The sequence below is a fragment of the Passer domesticus genome, chromosome 7 (genome assembly GCF_036417665.1).
Source record: "Passer domesticus isolate bPasDom1 chromosome 7, bPasDom1.hap1, whole genome shotgun sequence".
NCBI classification, from domain to species: Eukaryota; Metazoa; Chordata; class Aves; order Passeriformes; family Passeridae; genus Passer; species Passer domesticus.
In genome coordinates this window covers 12278489-12301056 of record NC_087480.1, presented here as the reverse complement: position 1 = coordinate 12301056, position 22568 = coordinate 12278489, and the positions used below count along the sequence as shown (strand labels likewise).

The window sequence follows — 22568 nt, the reverse complement described above, 5'->3', positions numbered from 1 at the left end:
AAGTATAAAAGTGAGCTTTTCCTCCTCCTATGTTTGGAGAGGCTACCAGGCATTGGATAAGTAGTCCTTGATGAGTCCTTGGTTTGAATTGTAGCATCTGACCACACAGCCACATTCCACCTGTGGAAGGATTGTTCCCCACCTGCCTTAAAAATCTCTCTTGTAGCCTCTGAATGATTAAGGCTTTTCTTTGTCATCAGATGAAATGATAATGGTCGTGTTGGGATGGTTTGGATGGTTCATCCACAGCAGGTCCTTGTGCTGGTTTCCATGACTTTCACTCATTGGAGCCAGACTTGGCTCTAGTGTTTAATAGGCAAGCCAAATTCTCAGTCCAGTCACTCTGCCCTGAGCACTTCCAAAATGTGGGTTGGATGGAGATTCTCTCTGCTGAGCAAATAATTAGTCAGTGTTTTAAGAAGCAAATAAATGTTAATGGTGGGAGCCCTCCAACACAGAAGACAAATCAGGGAAGAAAAATGGAAAGGACCAAAGACCAGTATACCTGTCTGCCCTCACTGGAGCCATCTTTAGGTGGCTTCTCTCCTCTCAGTTTGGAAGGCAAAGTATTGGATCTGAGAGTTGCTGGTCTGTGGGGAAGCTGTTGACATCTGGATGGTGGAAAGTGTAGAGACAAGAAGTTGGTGAAGGGCAGCAAGGGACCACAGAGTCCCTCACCACTGCCCATGGACTCCCTTGTTTTCCTTTGTTTAGTGATGGTTATTCCTGCACCTCCCCAGATGCCCTCCCCTCTCCTGCCTTCCAGAGCATTGCTCTTTGCATCTCAGTGGATTTATTCTCCTCCTTATCTAATTTTAATTAAAGCTCCTATCTCCCCCCACCACATAATCAACTGAAGAAAAATGAGCTGGTAAGTCATTGTTTTTACCACTTTGGCAGCAAACAAATGTTATGTCTGGCATGCTCGGCACCAAGTCAGAAAATGAATCAGCAGCTGTTGTGACAGAAGCTTTTTCCTGAATGGGGAAACAGAGAAAGAAAGAAAACAGGCCAGGGGGAGGTTTGTGCAGTGGGCACTGCCAGTCCCCATCACCATGAAGAATGTCTTTGCCCTTCCCTGGGGAAGGTGTCCCTGGAGAGGCCCCTCTCACCCCCAGCATGGGCCAGGAGCTGTTTTGTGACTGGGGCTGGATGGGCTCTGATGCCCCTGGCTGTGCCTCAGAGGGGAGCAATGGGATGGGGTGGTTTAGGGAAAGCAAGAGTGACCCAAATCTTTGCAGGTCTTCCTGACAGCCCCACCTCAGCCAGCAGGCAGTGTGAGTCCATACAGATGCACTGAACAAGAAACACCTATTTGTCCCTGGATGGCACTGTGGCACGGTTTGCTTTGTGCCCATCCATGGGGAAAGGATGAATTATTTCTTTGTGTCTGGATGGACTTGGATCATACTGAATTGTTTCAAGCAATAACCTTGCATGCATTATACACAGCATGCTGTGAGCTGCAAGGTCTTGGAGGAGAGAGTGGTTTATAGTACCCCTGATCCCCCTCATCCTTTTGTTTTACTTATTGGTTAACTTGTCGTCTTTGGCATCTGCTGATTCTTTTACACCAAACATTTGGGGGCACATGAAAAATGCTTTTGACTAATATTATGGCCTTGTTAATATATTGCAAACTATTTCTACAGGAGCAGCATTAAAGTTTTATCTGCTAAATAAATATTGCCAGGCTAAGCTAATATACAAAGGAGGTCTGGAAAAATTACAACCATGAAGCAGGCACAGGATCCAGCTGAAGAGCTCTGCTGTTCAACTGGATGATGATCAACACTGGAGCTACAGCAGGTTTGTCTGAGGCAGAGAACCAGCTCTGCCTCTCCTTGGAAAAGGCAGCTTTTGCTAGGGCTCTTTTAAAGGCAGTAACAGACAACTGAGCCAGCTGAGCTGGTGACTGCAACCTGCATGGCTTCAGTAAAGTCCAAAGGGACAGTGTGTGGTTGCTAATCAGGGCAGAGGTTGTCCTGGGTTTCTGGAGACAATTGTCACACTATTTATAGCTTCCTTCATGCCAAACAGACAAGCAATATGTTTGTGCTTTCCCTGCACCTATAAATTCCCTCCTCACCTCTGAAAAATATGCCCACCCTGTCACGTGCCACATGGGTCAGAGCAGGGATTTCTTCCATGACACAGCTGCAGGGACTCTCTCTACCTCTGGTTTCCATTTGCTGAGTGTGCAGTGTTGTTTGCAGTGCAGGACAAGGCCAGGCCAGAAACCCCTCCTAGTTTTGGTTGGGTTGGTTCAGGGTGGGATGGGTTGTTTTATGTTAGTATGACAGAGCACAATTATTATGAGAAGAATAAAGCTGTGGGCCAGGTCTGTCTGACATTTTGTGTATGGACTGACAAGGTTTTTGGTGAAGCTCCAAATTTTTCTTTCAGCTCCCTTTACACCAGTAATTCTGATCCAGTGAAGCACTGGTTTGTCTGAGTCATAAAATACCTGAAGTCCTGTGAAAACACTGGGCCCAAAACACCCACAGCTCCTCCTGGCCAGCCAGCCAGAGGAGCAGAATGTGATACTGAGAGCCTGTCCCACCAGTCACAGAGAGGTATTTTTATAGAGATCTGTTATTCACTGATGGAAGCACGGATGTGACAGTCACAGCCTCACACATACCAGTACTTTGAGTCCTCAATTGCCCAGTTTATGTAGGGAAAGAACTTGAGGAAGATTGCTCTAATAGGCATGTGGTTACTTTTTCTTTAACTTTGGTTTTGTCTTATGACATGTATGGCTGCTGGATTTATAATCCACCAAGAGGAACCCATTAGACCTCACTTTCTAGGAACACTGCTTTTTATTATCTTACTATATCATTTATTTTCTCATCCTGTTCCTACAAAACTTTTACATCCAGATGCTGTGGTGCTCTTGTTGCTTGTGTGGCAGCCACTCAAGGGACCCCAGCCCTGCTGGAGCAGGACAGGACCCAGTGACAGCCTGACATTGCCCCAGAGGCTCCTTAACTCCTGGATAACTTCATGCTCAGCTGCTGAAGGCAATGGGAGGTGGACCAGCCCTTCAAAGTAATTTCACCTGAATCATTCCTGAGTGGGCTTTAAGGTAATTGATGCTGTTTGCAAAGGTGAAAAGGAGGGAAATGTGTACTATTGGTGCTGTGCCTGCAGAGGTGGCGTGGAGACACCTTTTCCAACCTGTATTTAGAATAGATTGTGTCTGATGCTGAAGGTGTACATGCAGCTTGCTTTACAGGATTCACCGAAGTCACAGCTCCAGGCTGTGATTCTGTGAGAGGAAAATGAAGCTCATGGTTTGTCCTAACAATCAAAATCAAAGCTAAAGGCAGGAAAGGTGCAGTGAGGTTTCGGGACTGACTGTCTGTGAGCCCCAGCTCTCTCCTGACCAAAGGCAGAGTCCATCTCCTCCAAACACATCCCAGTGGCTGTGCTGGCAGCCCTGGGCTCTCTCACAGCAGCACCCTGGCCATGGCTCTGCCATTTTTCAGGGATTCAGGATCAGGCTGGGGCTCCTGCACAGCTGCAGTGCCTTGCCCCTATTTTATGTTCACTGAAAGATTTTTGAATGGACTTCAGAAGCCATTAGGAACCCAAATGTCGACTTGCACTTGCAAAATGTCTCTGGTTAATGTTTTCCTACTGACGCTCTGCTTTGCTCCCCGCCTGCCAGAGTTTCCTGTGACCTATTTGAAATATCACTCTCCTAAGTGAAAATGTGCCTCTCTTTTTCAAACTTGCAAAACTCACAAAAATAAATAGCCTAATTTGGCCAGTTAATAGCCCTCTCCTGGGGCTCCTCTCAGCAACTAAGAGGCCTTTTAAATACAACATTTGTGACTGCGTCATTAAAGCTCTGCATGATCCAAGCAGACTAAACCAAAAAGAAAGAATTGCCTTATTTGATCTAAGTTTTCTTTTCTTTTAAATAGTGACACTAGAGACCCATTTATTTTTAATTACACAATTGCTTTATTAAAAGCCTAAATCCTGCAGTCCCTAGTCATTGCTCAGGCAAAACTGTTATCATTGAAGGAAGGACCTGTAGGAGTCAATCCTAAAAATAGGGCAGCTGACAAAGTGCCTTTCAAAATGAGCTTGCTTTATTTTTGAAGTATTTCCCAAGTCAAAGAGAACTTGCCTTTGCTTTGCTTTTCAGCTCTGCAGCAATTTGAAAACTGAGTCCAGGAAAACAGTCACTCCAGAAAGCAAAATCACTCCCAGTTTTCCTTTCAGACTGACTCTGCTGCCCTTTTTACCCTGAAACACCACCCTCTACAGAGTCACAGCAGTATTTCCTGGCACGAGATATGCGTGGGAGTTCACACAATCATGGAATCTCCTGCATTGGAAGATACCCACAAGCATCATCAAGTCCAACCCCTGACCCTGCACAGGACAGCCCCAGCATCACACAGTGTTCCTGAGAGCATTATTCAAATGCTTCTTGAGCTCTGTCAGGCTTGGTGCTGTGACCACTTCCCTGGGGAACCTGTTCTGGTGCCCAACTCCCCTCTGGGTGTGGGAAGCCCACTTGGAGTCCTGCAGCACCTCTCTGCAGCCCTGCCTCAGCTGTGGGGAGCAAACCCAGCTGCTGGGAGTCTGGCAGAGGGCAGGACTGATCCTGTGCCACTGATCCTGTGCCACACAAATGCATTTCTGTGCTTGGACTCTGAAGGACAGGTCTCCTGGCTGGGTTAAGACGGTGCTGCCAGCAGTGGGAGAGTGAGCAGGCTAGCCAGCCACATATACTGGGTTATATTTCTGGGCTAAACTCCAGAGCCTTCAGTTTTATTATCTAATTACCCAGCCAAACTCATTCATCTTTATTTTTCAGTCTTTCCCACAGATCCCAGTTAAAATGCAGCTTTGCTATCTGAAGTGCTGCCCAGGCACTCTCTGCTTGGAAAAATTCATGGTTTCTCAGCTTTATTCACTCAGACTGTGTTTTTTTAGTGTAAAGGATGAATGGCAGAAATCCCAGCCCTGATCAGCAGCAGAGGTCTACATCAGGCTGTGCTGAGAGGAAGGTGGCTGCATTGTCATGGGCAGCTGTACCAGGGGAAGCAAGAGAAAGAAAATAAGCCTCTGCTTAAATGTAGGCTTCATCCCCAGTGTGACATGTCATTAGATTGCACTCAGGGCTTTGTGCCATGGCTCACTGCAATGTCTTTATTGCAAAGTATAAACACCAAGAGTTAGTAAATAAAAGCAACAGGGGGGAAAACTGCCCCCCAGAAATTAATGAAACATCAGGCATACATCCCTGGACAATACAGTCCAAGGGGGAAAAATACTGGTGTCCTGTCCTTTTTCTCTGCAGGACATGAGCCCTCCTCTCCATATGTTACTGTCGTGTAGATGTAATCCCTGTCCCATGCTGGGGCAGAGGCTTCTGCTTAGCATAACCCTGCCCCTGGGAGGGGCTTATCTTGAAAATATACTGCCTTTTCTGTGCTCCTTGCCTTTATTTCCTTAGGGAATGCACATGCTGGCAGGTTCAGGGGGCATTCAGATACAGTAAATTGCTGCAAAGCAGAAAAGCTTCCCCCAGACCTCACAGTATTCCTGTTTGCTCTCCAGGTGGCAAGGACTGGGCAGGGGGAGAGAAGGGAGAGGTGGCAGATGCTGTGGAGCATGAGGCTGCTGCTTGCCAGCTTGGTCTGAGGGAGGGGACATGGGAGGGAAGCCCTCATGCAGCCTTTCTCCCTCTGAGGCCCCTGGCAGACAGAGTCCTCCTGGCGCTGCCTCCCAGCCCCAGCAGGAAACCCTCTGGATTTGGGGGGCTGTGCCTCATGGAGGGCTGGGGCAGAGGCACAGATGCCTTGTGTTCAGTCTGCCCTCCTGGCCATCAGCAGCCAGCATGAGCAGAGCAGGATCATGCAGGAAATGTTGGTGCTGTGCTGTGCCCAGCTGTGCCACGCAAAGAGAGCAGGACCTGCTCAGCAGGGCAGTGAAGCTGAAGAGGTTCCTGTGCTGCAGCCCAGGTAGGTGTGTGATGGGAAGGACAAACCTAAAGTCATGGTGAAGGAAGGAACCTTCAGGAGCAGAGCATAGCAAGACACCGGGACACAGAGCAGAAGGGAAAATGGAGATGGGTTTGGTCAGGAGAAGGGAATGAGCATTGTCAGGGAGAGCTACTGCCTGTGGTGATGGAGTGCTGAACCCTCAGAGTGCCTGGTAAAATCCCATCCAGGTCCCAGCTGTGCTGTGCTCTTGCAGGCTTCACTCCTTCACATGAGGCCACAATTCCACTTGTCCTGCACCTCTGGTACTTCTCACGTTAGCTCTACCTGCTAGGCTTTCTCCAACCACACACCAGCTGACTTCATCTTCCCAGGTGTTTCTTATGATCTCTCCCATTCTAGCTTTTACCCTTGACCACAAGCAGCACTTGGAACAATTAACACCTTGTGCTCCTACCATCTTTTGGTTTACAAGGCAGCTGGTTACTAGGGCAACAACTGCACCTTTTTCTTTCAGTGTATTGACTGAAAATCAACATTTTATATTAAAGGAAAAGAAAAATAATATTCTCTCAAGCCACAGTGAGTTACAACACCATCTCTCCTGTAATCAAGATATTGCTGAATTATGGTGCTATAAACAAACACTTCTGATATAACCACAAACACTGTGGGACATGTAACACATTGGCAGTATATTTCAAGTGACAAACTCATTTATTGTGGGGAGTGGAGGGAGAAAAACACCTTTCCAGAAGCCACAGCAAGGAATTACAGCAAAGAATGACCAGAGCTTAAGGGTACAGGCACAAAGTAATTCTAACACCCTGGCTGGAATAAAGCACTTCGAAGTATGAACAAGATTAGAGCAGTAGCAGTAGTACAGGAGGTGAGGATACAGGTGATTGTCCCTTTCAATAAATCACGATTAATTCCATAGCACTTAAAAGAATTACCCTGCTGTGAGGCTGGTGTAAGGAGGGGCTGGGAGGTGAGCCCACAGCTATCCCATGACCTTTGCAGGCTGGTGTGGAGCTTCCCTTGCAGGTGGCACTCAAGTAACAATCATGAATCATTAAGGTACATAACTATCTGGGAGATCAAAGAGATCAGGAGCTTGTGGTGAAAGGAGCTCATGCCAGATGCTGTGGAGGCAGAGAACATGCTGGGAGCTGCTTGCCAGAGATTTCATCTCTTGCTGTGTTCCAGGTGGCTGCTGGGTCACTTTGGTCAGTGGGATTGGAAGAGAGCCATCACCTGCCTCCTGGATGGTCTGGATGGTCTGCCAGCCTGCTGTGTGGTGAGTTCCAGCTCAGGAGACTTCCTTGCCCAAACAGGGTGATTTTTGTGTTCTGTTTTACTCTGCCACAGTGTGCTGGGCTGTTTTGGTGCTGCCCAAGTTGTTAAACACACGTGAGCTGTCAGTAGTGCCTCTCTGGGCTGCGAGTGGGGGAAGCAGGATGGGCTGGGCAGCTGCTCAGTGTCTCCCCAGTCCATACAAAAGGACATCTGTGCTGTGCAGTGGGGAACAGGGGTATTGTCTCCCTTAGCAAACCTGGGCCCTGGAAAAGGCAATGCACATAACCCTCTCTGGATGTGGTGCATGCATGGATCTGATCGTGACAGAGCACTTGTGATCCGGAATTGTCAGTGCTCAAAGCTCGTTGAATGTCTGGTAACTTCTGCATTTATACCAACATGCAGAGTATTAACAGGTTATCCAAAGCTCACCTGGGATTTGCAGGCCTGAATTTGAAGTAAAAAAATCAGCTAGACTGTGACGTTTGAAGTGACCTAGCTGACAATATAGGTGTCAATATAGCCTTCTGCAAGGCTGGGTTTCCAAATGTGCCTTTACAAGAACGCTGGGGTTCCCTGGCTTTAGTTTTAAGTGAGTTTCAAGTTGAGGGGAATGTATCTTCAAGCAATTCCACTGTAGAATTTGTAAATGAGCACAAAAATGCATTGAATGGGAGCTGCTCAGTGTACAGACTTCTGATGGGCTTGACAGCACAGCTCAAAAGTTCCTTAAATAATGTCTGTGATTTCTGGCAGCCTGGAAATGCTGAACTTCTTTGGATTTCAAAGCAAATAGATACATCTTAACAAAGACCACCTCTTGTCAGCTATCCTTAAAATTATAGCACAGAGATTGAAATAAAATGTGTGTACGTGTCTCTCCTGGGACATGACGGAAGGGAAAAGCATTATCAGAATTCTTTAAACTCATCTTAACAGTATTGAACCAATTATTTTGTTAAATCTGGGTTTGTTTTCTGCCTCTCAATGAGAACATTTGAAGTCTATCATCTCCACCATTTACGAGTTACCAGTCTGCAAGTGTAAAATTTCCAACTGGAACATATGGTATCAGAGGGAACAAGGGGGAAATATCTGATTGCTCATGCTCCCCAAACTCCAAATCTACTCCATTTAGTATTTTGCTCACAGTTCCTGTAGGGGAAAATAAAAGAAATCATCTCTGATCTGAGACCAAGCAGTGAACATTTCACCCTGAATAGGAATCTGTTTGAAAAACTTACAAGCAGCTGAAAAGGGAATAGAATAGAAACTACATTTCTGTTTCTTCACAATGGGCAGAACTTAGCAATGCTGATAAAACCTCTCTGCACCTTCTTCTCTAAGTTCTGACACCTGTTTTGGAGCCTTGCCTGCAGCCAGCACAGGGGACAGTGCAAGTAGCAGGTCAGAGAGCATTTGTTCTCTTTCCTGAGGGTGTCAGTGAGGCTGGGCAGTGCAAGGCTGCCAGCAGAGCTGGGTGTGCAGGCAGTGGGGCTGCTGTGTCTCAGCCTCTGAGCCCCATGGCACTGGGAGGCTGTGCAGGACACCCTGCTGGCCATGCTGCCTGGGTTAACCCCACTTTGAGTCTGGAACTGGCCTGAGACTCACCTGCAAGTCCTTTGGGATCACCAGGCAGCCCCAGCTAGCGGGCACTGGGTAGCCACAATGCGCCTGTAATTTGTCAGTTCCTTGCTGGCCTCTTGGTGCTCCACTGGCTGAGCCATTCTTGCATGGGCATCCCTTTAGGTGTCACAGAGAGTGATCGTGCAGACCTTCCCTCTGGGCAGGGCAGCAAGCATCCCCTTCCTTTGCTTTGCTGCAGAGGCCTGAGTAACCAGGCTGTGAGGTGTGAGAAACAGGCTTCTCACTCTTCCTCCTGGCAGAAGAAGCAGGTCCTAAGCCTGTAGCCCTGGGAGCTGCTGTGACCAAATCACAGAAGAGAAGCCTTTCACTTGGCAGCAGGATGGTCGTGTAGTGCCACATGTACAACCAAACGTATCCTCCCTGCCATTCAGACAGAAAGCAGCTTGTTTTGGAGCAGCTTCCCTGGGAGGGGGAGGAACAGATGTTTGAACCAGAAGCGTGTGTGACAGTTGGGAGAGACAGCGTGGAAACGCACAGTTGAAAGGAGAAGTCTGATGGGAGTGTGATGACAGCAGCAGGACTTCAGTGACAAGGAGTGGGAAGGAGAACAAGCAGGGAGGAGTGTTACTTCAAAAGCTGAGCAAAGTGCACAAGAAGATATGTCAGGAAAGCGTCAGAGAAAGGAAGAGAGGAAATGTGAGAGTAGAGACAGGCTTTGGGATCTGTCTGCAAGCATGTGTGACCTGTTGCCTGACAAACAGAGAAAGGAAGGCCTTTTATTCCTGTGCCTCCTTCCACGAGTTAACTCTTCTTGCAGGCAAGCTGGCTGCCAGCTCTGCTGGAGCTCCTCACGTAGTGCTCGTGGAAGGTAAAGCTGCCTCTGCTGCTCCAAAGCTCGGTGACTGGGGGGTGCTGAGTGAAGGTACTCTGTCAGGGATGCCCAAGCCCTTCCTCTGCCATTATAGAGTGGCACAGTAGCCACAAGCTTTGGGACTTCGGGCACTACAAGAGTCTGAGGAGAAGAGGTGACAGTCTCGTAGCAGGCTGCGCCTCTGACTGTGCCGTGATCACAGGGGCAGGGTGTGTGAGCAGAGAGAAGAGAGCATGAGGATTTCTCCTGCAGCAGGGAGGGACCTCTCCAGCAGTGCCTTAGCCTGGTGACATCAATCACAGCTCTGCAGTGTCTGGTTTTACCCTAGTTCAGCAGATGTGCAAGGCAGACCGGGAGCACGCTGCTGGAGTGTGAAGCCTCGGAGCTGGGGGAAGGGGCACAGAAACTTCTGCTCCTGAGGGATTTACTGAGGCAGTTCTGCACAACCCTTCCTTCACCACTGACTTCCCAGGGTGCCTTGAGAAACACAAACTGGTCTGTTCTGCTTTGTGTCCTCTTGTAGGGAGGAGAGAGTTTCCTTAAGTATAGGATGAGCCTTGGGGTACAATGATGGAGGGATTGTGAGGTAGATGCCAGCCACGCAGCTGGGCCAGGAGCTGCAGTCTGACAGTGAATATTGCATGGCTGGTGGCTTTCACCCCTCATACAAACACAGGCATTCATTTCTTGATGTGAAATCCCAGCAGTTAGAGGCAGAAATATCCCTTAAGTGGGTGTGCAACAGGGGAGGCTGAACCAGGGTGATGGGGACAGGTCAGGGTGTGCTGTGTCTGGCAGCTCTGGGGTGGAGCAGTCTCACAGCAGGGACCTGCCAGTGCTATGGGCTGTGTGGGGCTGAGGCTCAGCCAGCAATGCCTTCTTTCATTTACTTATTGTAAGGATGAAAGGGATGGAGAGGAACATGAGGGAAAAATAGTGTCAGGACCCTGCAGCAGTGCAAGGGTGTTGAGCACTGTTGTAGAAGCAGCTTGATGAAGTTGTAAAAGCCTGAAGGATCTGCCCTCCCTCACCAGGAGAAGCAATGCAGGCTCATGGTAAGGAAGGAAGTTTTGGGCACCATAGCATCATGCACAGGTGATGTTGGGAGTGTAAAGATGATGAAAGGCTCTCTGGTGCCTGCTGTACTGGGCTGCAGGACCCTTCTTGGAGCTGGTCTGAGCAGAGCAGCCATGGGCACTTCTCGCTGTGTGGCTGTGCTGGCTGTTCTTACTCCAAAGCTGGGGTGTGGGGTCTGGTGCTGAGGGGACCTGCAGGCTGCCAGGGTGGCCTCAGGCAGAAGGAGCACAGAGGAGCAGGCACCTTGGTGTTTTCACCCAGGAGTGATGCGCTTTGTAGCGGGATAGGGTTGAGTATCCCCCAGATGCTTGGCTTTATGTAGCAGAATTACACCTTTCTTCTAATTAACTTGCACAGGATCTTGTGCAAGTTAATTGTAAGAGTCAGGGTCAGACCCGAGTTGCATTTTCTTAAGGTACTAGTGAAGGTACTGAAATTAAATTCTCGTGAGTGAAGACCTGTTTTCCCTGCAGTCTAAGCTCAGAACAACAGAGCAGTCTTTAGTCTCTGGAGAAGGTTTTAAAATCTTCCAGGTCTGTGTTCCTTGTAAAAAAAAATTTAGTCAGCACTTGACACATCTGACAGTTGCCAGCCCTTGTTCAATGTGATCAGGGCCCTGTGTACTGAATTAATCAGGGAACTCCATTCTGCCTCGTGGCTGGGAAAGGCTTCATCCCCAAACCCTGGAGAGATGCTGGAATGTCTCTGGAGAGCAGCTCACAGGACAGCACAGGGGATTTCTGCCTTTGCCCTCCCAGCCTAGGCTTGCAGAGGCAAGGGGGCAGCAGCCTGACTTCCTCAGGCTTTTGCTGCAGCCACACTCCTGGTGGAGCAGAGCCGTACATCACCCGGCATTTTATGTGTGCCCAGGAAAAGGAGCCTGAATCCCCTTCCTGCACGGGGAGCTGCCAGGCTGGATGCCAACACACAACCCTCAGCATTTTTTTATTTACTATAAACCTCTTAAATGAAGGCTGGGGGATGTTTTTCATTTACCATGTTACTGTATGGAACCAATCACTATAAATTTAAATGGAGAGCTGGTGGGAGCACACTTACCTTTTATATCATAATTGTATGAGTGCTGCTGCCTAACTGCTATTAGGATTATTCAGAGCTTCTCAGATTTCATTGTAAAACATTAGGCTGTGAGAGGTACTGTAAGGGTGTGATTATTCAAAGAGGGTAAGTAGTAGTGGGGGTTGTTGGCCAGGATTGCTACAAGAGGGAAGAAATGCTTAGTAGCTGGAAGTAGAGGAACTTGAGGAGCATAATCTGTCATTCAGAAATACAGAATGCTCTGTGCGTGGAGAAATCCCACCTGATTTCTATCTGGATCTGCACCAGCTTGATGAGTGTGACTTAAATTGTCTCCAGGCACAATTCAAATCCTTGGCTGAGCGTAGGTGCCAGCCCTGTGCTGCCCTGAAGGAACCCTAACACAGCAGAGGAGTCCTGCTGGTTGTGCTGCAGAATCCTGCCAGTGTGGCCACGCTGGCTTGGGGCATCAGGAAGGGCACCAGTAAGTCCCCTCTTCCTCTGATGGGCTCCAGGGCCTGGCTGTGCTGGCAGAGCTCTCAGCTGGGGCTGGGAGGGTGACCTGTCCCACTTGCTGCCCCTGCTGTGGGTGAGTCCTCCCCTGAGCAATTCCAGGAGCTGGGAGAGGAGCAGAGGGTCAGCAGGAGATAGCTTGGCTGGAGGGGAGCAGGACCCAGGCTGGGGGAGCTCAGGGCACTGGAGCAGACTGACTGGGAGTCAGTGCTCTGAGCAGAGCCAAGGAAGGACACGGTGCTGGGAGGGTGCCTCACTACCCTGCCGTGGGCACTGGGCACCTCCAGCATCACCTCTGCAGGGACAAGGCACTGCCAGCTTTTCCTAGGAGGCAGGGAGAAGAGAGCAATTTCTGGGTATGCACTCCTCTACTGCCTTGATTCTTCACCTGTGACTGTGAGAATTTAATTTTGCATCCCATATGATTTTCCTGTTGTAACACACTTGTCTTTGGAACAATGCCTTTTCTTGGTATGGAAGGTAAATCTGAAAGGAAGCCCTTGAGCACTCTGCTGTGTGGGTTTCTCAAGTGATGGCTGTGTTTCTCTCTTCCACCCATTTTTCAAATAATTTTCATGCTGGGAATAAGTCTGAGTGCAAAACAATCATGTTCAGCATATGATAACCAGACACAATTGTAAGTACACAAGCAGCCACATGGAAAACAAGGGAGCTGATGGAAGGACAGAAAGAACAGTTACCATGTTCACAGTAAGATCAAATAACTCTGCCATTTACGTATAATTATATATAATTTTTTTCCTTAGGAAAGTAGGATTCTAGAAAACATTTTTAGTTACTAAATTTTTATCTTCCTAGTTTGTGTAGTAGTAAGAAAAAAAACATCTCCCAGCAGCAAACATACTATGGGCCAATTAAAATTAAGCAGCTCAAAGCTGAATTCTGTCCTGAACTTCATCTGGGAAATTTAGTGAATTCAGTGGGGTTTTGTATCTGGAGGTCAGGATTTGGATATTAGTTTATAAATCAAAGAACAGCAGGGGCTGTGCAGGGTCTAAGCTGTTTGGATATTCCTAAATGCCACACAAGGCTGCTGCTGACATCCTGAAAGTGTGTTGTCACTGATGATACTGGGAAGGAAGTTTGGCAGATTTTTCTTATTTTTATTTTGCTTTAATATTTTCAACATGTTTGTCTTTCTTTTGTCATTGAAGATGTTTTTCTTTGAAAAGCATCTACTTTTAGTTGGGGAAAAGCAGACAGCTGAGATATTTGGAGGAATTTTATCAAACACTTGTCTTGATATGAGAAGTTGTTGTTAATAAAAAAGTTAATTCTAGATATACAATACACTCTCCAATCTCAATAGACAATGTCTTTTAAACCTAAAATGGGTTACCAAACCTAAAAGAAAATTTGAATAGCACCATTTTTGGGGGGAAGTTCATCTTCCTTTAAAGTGATTCTTAATGTATCTTGTATACATATGTATGTCTCTAAAAAGAAAGTGCATAAGTGAAACAATTTAGAAAACATTTTCACTGTAAATATATATTTTTTTTATTCATTCACTGTAATGTTCCTACACTCCTAAGCAAAACAGGAATCAAATATGTGAACAAAACATGATGTCCAATGAATGTAAAGCAAGAAGAATTCAGGAGCACTTGGCAGAAATCTACACCCTTTATTATTAAATTTCTCCCCAAAACAATTGTTCCTTCAACATCATCAAGGATCAATGTAAGCACTTGTTGGTAGCAACCTGAGTTGTGTACCTTGTCACAGTTTGACTTTCTTGTGCTTTTCAGTGATGTGAAGATATTCCTGTGAGCCCCAGCTGTGCCTTGCAAAACTTCCCCTCCTCTCCTTCATCATCCTGTTCACCTCTTTATCTTCCTGCTGGTCTGCCAAAGCACCTGCATGGTCCAGCATCAAGTTGGAGCCTCATGTGCTTCAGTTTTTGCTCCAGTGCCTCAGCTCAGATCCCTTCCCACCACCAGGCACTGCTTGGGAGGCCCCTGGACTTTTGATCGTTCACAAAACCAGACCCTGGTACCTCAGGCCTTGCTGGCAGGGTGGCCTGTGCCAGCACAGAGGTCTCTGCAGGGGCACTGCCCACGATGGGCAGCTGGGGGCTTTGTGGCCGTGTCTGTCTCCAGAACTTGAGCTAGTTACTCTAGAATCAGCCTGTAGGTACAGGTGTGCTGTATACAGTGTAGCTGTATACAAATGCACTACTGAAAATATCCCTGCCTTATTGATAGCTTAATTGGTGGCATTTAGTTAATTGTGTGTGTTCTCTTCTAGTGGAAATAAACCTGGAATTATGCAACTAATTGTTTTTGCAAAAGCAGGGAGTCACTCATGGCTGCTGCAGCAGGAGAGCCTACCTGAGTCAGCCAGCAACTTCAGTTGCTGGAACTGCTGTTTGCTGTCTGTTGCTATGGTGAAGTGATGGCACAAAACTGATACCAAAAAGGAAACAATATTTTCTGAACAGATTTATAAGAGAAAAAAAAAAAGTATAGGGACAGAGAGGTCATGGGGAAGAGTGGGGAAAGCTTAAGGGGCTTTGAGCACTTTCCTGAGCCAGTTTTTCGCCTTATTTTTTAACTGAAGGTTCACTGGACCCTCTGAAGGCAAGACTCATCCTGTGCAGTGTCACCCCAATGGGTTTTTTTACAACCAATTAAATATTCCCCATAACTGTAAACACTTATGACTTCAATCCACATTTTTTTCCTTTGCTTCTCCTGCCTGTACATGCGTTTGGGCAATGTATTCTTTTCCTAGCTTTACAGTCAGTTTTGGAGATCTTAAGTCCCAGCAGTGTAGGGCAGGTGATAGATCAAGAAAAGCTTCTTTCCTCTCCACCTTTGCAGCACCTATGCTGTTTATGTCTTTTCTGAGAATTAGATTTTAACCCTTCCTAAAGGCCTGTTGTGCTGGCAGTGTGTTTCCCCACCTGGCTGGAATCCTCCAGTGCTCTCTGTGTTTTCCTACACCCAGGCCTTCAGATGCCAGCTGGAGAAGCTGGACTGTGCAAAGCAGCCCTGCAGCTGATTGCTGGGCAGCCTGACTGGGTGGGGAGGAGACCAAGCACTCAGCTCACAGCTCCTGTGGAGAGAACTCATCTTTCCTTCCCTCTAGCCAAGGATTCTGTACGTCACTCCCTGTCTCACTGTGACACTGGAGACAGGAGCCTGTCTTGATAAGTTGCAAACCATGGCCAGACTCAAAGCTTCATTCAGACACGTGTTGTGAGATAGAGTAGCACCAAGATTTGCTTATTGGGAACATTCTCCTCTTTCATTCATCTGAATGTGAGTGGTTTTGGAGCATCATTTTGTCAGTGTGCTGTGTGCTGCCACGGTCCTGTTTGGAAGTGTGGACAGTGGCCAGATGGCCAGAGGGAAAGGATGCACACTGGAGTGCAGATACTGCTGGGTGTGGGAGCAGGTATTCCTGGCTTTGGGAACAGTTACTTAGTGATCTGAAAGCAACTCTCCTTCCAGCAACAATTCAGGACTGTGAAATAAGTATCCAGTGCAGCTTTCTTGTTCCAGTGCCAGACGTCCTGATTGCTTCGTTTAGTGTCACATCTGTGGTGTCTGAACTACACCTTAGCTGTATCATCACCGACTTCTTTCTAATGTGGGGTCATGCCTCCCTTTATATCCAGCCTTTGCTGGACTGCTGTTGGGTTGTAATTGCATTGGATTCTTAATAGAGTTTCTTGGTCTGCTGTCACAGCGTGATTGCGAGAACTTGTGTTGCATTGAATGTGGTCTTGATTACTTGCCAATTAAAGTGCAAGGGAAACACTTACAATCTTCTCCTTTAAAATTGCATCTCGATTCCACCTTCTCTGAAGGCTATGGGAAACTTGAAGAGGTTGTTTCCAGTTGTCCTGTCTTTCTTCTTTTGGTTTTTGGCTTGGTGGGGTAGGTAGATAAATGTATAAATGTGCTTTTATTTAATGTATTTATTTATTTGCATTTATTAAATGCCCTTTTTTTTTTTTCTTTTTTGTGTAGTTCTGTGCATGTGAAGCAGAAGCAGAAAGACCCCTCTGAAGCTGGGTGTTGCTCATTGCTCTCATTCCAGGTCGATCAGGGTTTACAAGGTTTGGGATAGTGCATCTTTAAAAAGAAAATACATGAAAGCAGATGGCCCTGTGGTAGCTGAGCATGGAAGGAGACGCCTGAAGAAAGAGTGTTGTGGCAGGAGGGATGTGTTAGATGAGGGAGCAGAGACGAGCCAGGAATGCAAGGAGGCAGCATGAGGGGCACACCATTTCCAGGAGGCTGGAGGCGTGGGAGGTGCTGCACTGCCGTGGCAGATCTCGTGGAGCAGGTGTGCAGGGGCAAATTGCCTGCCTGCCACCCCCTGGGCATGCTGGCAGCATGTGCTGGGAAAGAGCCAGGCCCAAGGTGTGAAGAGAGGCAAAAACAGGGAGAGGAGAAAGAAAAGGAAGGGAAAGCCCCAAGAGGAACGTGGACAATGTGACAAGACACAGGGGGAGCCACCTGTGAAGGTAACCGTGAGTTTCTGTTTATCTTGCCTGTGGTTATACTGCAAGGAGGTTTTGAACTGCTGCCTGGTATGACTGTCAATTATTTTAACTTGTATTTCTCACCTCAGTCCCCATGAAGTGCATTTGACAATAATTAATTTTGCGTGTGCAACTGAGAGTGTATCCTACTCCTGCAGAGGTGTCAGCTTAATGGGATATGGCTACAGGGGATAACAGGCTGTGCCACCCCATTAGGGAATTTGGGGGTCACCTGGTCATTTAGACTAATATTTTAATTGTTGTCACATAAGGTTTCTCATAGTTGAATTGGGAACAGATTAACCTCTGTCTCCCTGAACTTGCATGCTGCCAAGCTCCTTAAACACCATTGCTAATTTTATTTTCTACTTTCAGGGTGTATTTAAGATAATTCTTTTTGTTTCATAGGTTAAAGAGGAAATATTCTAACTGGCTGAGATCCCAGTGAGCAATTACAAATATTTTATTATAGTTACAGGACTTGGAATTCAGCCTCAGGCTGTGGGCATCAGAAAATCCATGTGTGGAAATCCCAAGTGTTGTAAGCCCGGGAGGGTTTTGTATGGAGGGATTCCTTCTCATTTTATTGAAGTTAAACTCTTGGTTTAAAAATAAAATACAAAACTTAGACTTGTAAATGAAAGGTCTTCAACCAGCTTTTGACTGTACCAGTTAGAGAAGGGTTAATTGAGCCTCTTCATCTCCATTGCAGTTAGCACAGAAGGTCAGTGGTGGGAGAAGCCAGGTCCACACTGAAGGCTTTTGAAATAGCCCCCTAACTAGCCTAATGAATATGCTGGTGAGATAAACAGGTCATTTAACACTTTTCATGTCGCTATTGTCCATCCAACCTTAAATGTCAACTCTGTCACTCTGATAGGCTGGTTCTGCTTAAAAAGGTTTCTTGGCTTTGTTCGATTCCTAGGAGGGATTTTCCCTCCATCCTTACTCCTAATTGCTGGCAGAACCCTACGGATGTATTTATATCAGCCCTTTCATTCGGGTCAAGTCTCCACCAGAGGATTTTGCCCGAGTGTTGAAGAGATGCAATGAAGATAGAAGTGGAAGCCCGAGTGCAGTTTTAATTATCCTGCTGGAACTGCAGCTCAGTGACCACAATGGAACACTGGCTGAGGGCAGGATGGTGTGATAGCTCTGCTGATGTGCTGGGATTGCTGTGCCCAGGCCAGGACAGTCTCACAGCGCTGCTGAGAGGGAGCTCAGCTGCCTGTGGCCATCCCAGTGGGCTAGTGGAGGGTGCCCTGTGCTGGCCCCTGCCTTGTGCTAAACCCCGGTGACAGAGGGGATGTCCCTGATGTGGTGTTTGTGCCAGGCTGTGAGCACATCTTTGGTGTGCTGATGTTGGATGTCCAGGTTCCTTGAAGCAACATCTCATGGGAACCATGCCTGAGAGAGCTGAGTGTTTTTCACAAATGTTTTCTGGAACTTCCTCACCCTGTGAACAGCAAGTGTGTTTCTTCTTGGGACACTTCCATTTTTTTCTGTGACCCATGGCATTCTGTGGCCTAGCAGGCCTCAGAAAATTACTTTTTATCTCAGGAGGACTGCATCAGCTTTCCTGTGAGATTTCTTGAAGGCTGCTCTATTCCTTGCCTTGAGTAAGCTCCCCAGTGCCATGGTCAGGAGCACAACAGCATAGGTGCTTCTGATTTAACATCACAATCATGGGATCAGCATATTCCAAAGGTGGGCACAGAGCAAATGGACTGATGCTGTATTGGTATCCAATACCTCATTGCAGCTATTTGCCCCTGCAAACTTTCTTGGCTTTCTGATACCTACTGATAGATAAAAAAGGTGAATTTCAGGTACCAGCACTGAAAAATGAAGGCTGATGGACTGAAATAGCACATATCCAAGCATGTATGCTCCAGACCAGAGGAGCTTACGTGGCTATTCCCAGAAATGCTGCCAAATCTGAGCCCAACAAGCCCCTCAGTAAGGGAACTGCTCTGACAATGTGCTGTGTATTTGAGCTGCTCCTCCGAAATAGGAATCAGGGCAAATTTTATTCCTCCTAGAAATGATGGTGTATGTTTGGGAAGCTTTTCAGCACAATAGCTCATTTTGGGGATATCACTGTACTGAAGGCCCAAATAATTTTTCTGTGACTGGTGTACTTCCAATTCACTGAGACGCCTTACACTTTCAATGTGTGAAGTCACACCAGCCTCTGCCTAGCTACTAGTAGTTGATGCTGCCCATGAGGAGGATGTCCAGCACAGCAAGCACATGCTCTGACCAGTATTGGACAAGCCCAGTAAAGACATCACATCAGCTCTTTGGCTGAAATCATCCCAGGTGTGGCACAGTGCAATTAGCAAAGGCTCCAGCACAGGGTAATGTCAGGCTAACTTACCACGTCGAGACAAACTGGATTCACACTGGGAAGCTTGTTAAAGGTCTTGGGGATTAATCTTTAACATAGGGTTGTTGTCCTCCATGATCCTTCCGAGAATCCATTCATGGTCTCCCCGATGGGAATGAGAGGTGGAGGAACCTTGTGAGGATGGCTGGATGAGCTGTGGAGCTGATCAGTGTTCCACAAAGCACTTACAGCTCTGGTCCTTTTCGGCACTTGTATTTCTGAGTAGCTTAAGTACACAGTGGCCCTTAATTTGCTGTCCTCTGGCACAACAGAAGATGGAAGGAGCTGTCAGGAGGCCAATCCCACCAAGCTGTCACTGATGTTCAGATGAGATGTGGCTGTTGGCTGAGTAATATGTGAACTTACTCTAAACTTCAGGCAATTACATGGAGCAGAAGAAGGCAATTTCATTTGTGAATGACTTTACTGAATTTAAAGTATGTTTATGTAGTTTGTTGATTTGTTGGAGGGGTCCTCAGTGGCTCCAGGTTTTTTCACAGCTGTCTCCCTGTTCCATCATCTCCAGTGGAAGAGAAGATACTGCTTCATCTTGGCAGGTAACAGCATGGACTCAGCTGCTTGTATCTCGTGTTGGACAGCACCAACATGGTGTACATGGGCCAGAAGCCTTCAGTGTTGGTGACTCTGCCTGGGACAGGTCCTTGCCACCCATCCTCTCAGCAACAAGCTACTGCAAGTATTGGGAGATGTCTTCTTGCTATGGGACCTTGGCCAACATTTTAGGCCTCAGTCCTTCTATTCAAGGTATGACTGACCTGGGTCCCTGCTGTGGGATGTAGGGTATGGCTGACAGTTGCTCAAAAATGTAGTATGTGTTTGCAAAATCATTCTGCCTGGTGGGGATCAGGTCAGGATTTTCTGAAGGGAAGGTACAAAATTATGTATTGAGCTCTCCTACATCAGTGCAAACATTGCTGCCTGCTGTGCCAAAAGCCAGGCGTCCTAAAGTTTCTTTAAGTTGTGGCTTTTTTCTTATGCTTCTTATAGTTAAATACATGGTTATATGTAATATTAAAAAAAAAAAAAAAACAAACCAAAAAACCAAAACAAACCCAAACACGAAAACAACCCCAAACTCCCTAAAATTTACCAAACCCCCACTTGGGAGTGTCTCTGCTGCTGGCTGTATCCTTCTGCACACTCCTGTCTTTGCCTTGGCTCTGGTAGTCACCTCATTCATTGGTACACTGGTTCAGTCCACTAATCCAGCAGAAAGCTAACCCAGCATAAAAGGAGGCAGAATTTTGGGCTTTGTTTGCTCTTTACTGGGTTAGTGAGCTGCCTTGTCTCCAAAAGGGGCCAGGAGAGGAGAGGTGAGCTGCATGAGGAAGGGGGACTGCAAGAGGCTGCAGTAAAGGGCTAGATTTGCTCAGCCAACTTTGTGTGTGGTTTTTTTGGTGCACAGCAGGACAGGGCTCTGACACAGGGCCAGGTGCAGTGTGGGGAGCTGAGGGCACCGCAGGAGAATTGCAGCAGTGGCAGTTCTGGGGGCGAGGAGAAGCTTTCCCTCTGGGGGTTATGTTCACCCATTTGCTACTCAGCCCTCTTCTGCTTTCAAAAGCCTGCTGCAAGTGCTAGGATAAAACCTCCAACCCAGCTGTGTCTCAGCTACCAAAATATCTCCTTTGCCCCTTGGCCAGCTGTCAAAACTTTCCTGGCCTTCCTAGAACAAGTGTCTTAGGGGATGTTTCCTTTGGCTGATGAGAGCTCAGGGGGATGCTCTGGAGATGACTGTGGGACAGCATGTTCACTGCCAGGTGTCTCCCCTAAGCCAGCTCCATCCCCTGAACTGCCTGGCCATCCCCTTAGTAATGCTCTCTGCTTGGTGTGCTCTGGAGGGTGACACTGTGGTTTGAGGAAGAAAGTGCTCCAGAATAAAAAATTGTGCAACTCAAGAGTCAAGAAAAAAAGCCTTAATTATTCAACTAGTTTGGAACACTTGAAAGTATCCCTAAAAATAGGTGAAACGGATGTTTGTCAGCTACAAAGAGATTTTCCTGCAGTAGTATTGCTTGTCTTATTTTATGATGATGCTACAGAATACAGTCCCTCAGGTAACCTCATTAATGTTTATGAACGAACCCCTTGTTTTATACTTTTGGTTTGAGAAGGCAGAAATAGGGCAAGAGGCTAGTAAGACTGATTTTATCATATGTGCTTTGAAAAGCTCAAGGTAAGCTTATATCCCATGGCTGTAAGGTCTCTGTAAACATGTAATGTACATGGGCCAACGATTGGATTGGGTGCTTGCTAGAGTTTTACCCTAAGGGAGAAATCCAGGCAGGACTTTGGCTGAAACCCTGGGTGGAATTCTGCACGCTTCCCAGTGGGTCTGTCAGCAGGAGGCTGGCACTCTTGTGTGCCTCATCAGTCGCGTTGTTTTGATCTCTCCCGGCAAAGGCAACCTGTGGCCATATGTTGTTCTAGCCACAAGCGCTTCCACAGGGCGGTATCGGGTGAAGCCTGCTGCCTGACAGCGCCTCAGCCCAGGGTGGAGGCTGCTCTCCACTATCTGTTCCTTAAAGAGGGCAACAGTTTCTTCTGGCTATCACACCAGGGCGGCAGTTACCAACAGCCCGGGACGGTGCGGCGTGGTTTCTGAGCCTCACCGCCCCGTCCTTAAAAATAACAGCTCTTTTTTTCCGAGCCAACCAACAATTGTGGTCAGCCACGAATACCAGTTTAACCATTTGGCAGCCGCCCTATAGGAAACAGCTCTTTGCAGAGAGCCAGAGGAGCCCTAGAGTCACGCTGGGCTGGTTTCACTCAGCAGCGCACACTTAACAGATCTCCCTGCGTGCAGCCAGCCTCTTTAATAACAAGCAAATCCCGGGAAGTTAATACCAAACAAACTGTAAAAGTGTGCAAGAACTAGTCATTCAAAGGGATTCTTGATCTGATGAACGAGTGGGTAAAGCGCTGCTCCTCCCCACACAAACTCGCAGCTTGCTCTGTAGTTCCCTCTCCACCCGTTGCGTGTTGGGACTGTCAGCAGAGTTTATTTTGGGCTCGGTTCCACTACGCGCAGTAGCAGCCGGCTTCGCAAACAGCGCACCGCAACCGGAGCGGCCCCTCACGGCTTTGGGGCAGCAATAACGGGCTGCTGTCGGCCGGGGGGTCCCGCCCGGCCCCGGGAGCGCTGCCCCGCGTGCCGTGGCGGTGGGGCTGGCGCAGGCAGACCCCGGTGTTACCTCCTCGGGCTCCCCTCCCGGGGTCCCCTCCCGGGCTCCCCTCCCGGTCCCGCTCGCCGCACGTGGCGGGGGCTGCGCGGGGCGCGCGCCGGCC

The 22568-nt window shown here is 47.6% G+C and overlaps 1 long non-coding RNA gene across 1 annotated transcript; it reads left to right on the top strand.

Moving 5' to 3' along the window:
• The first annotated feature begins 2888 nt into the window (after positions 1–2888).
• Positions 2889–22314, top strand: LOC135304479 (uncharacterized). The gene is made up of 3 exons (XR_010365862.1): positions 2889–3091; positions 7179–7269; positions 16356–22314. It is a non-coding gene; the product is annotated as an uncharacterized LOC135304479 (long non-coding RNA).
• The last annotated feature ends 254 nt before the right edge of the window (positions 22315–22568 follow it).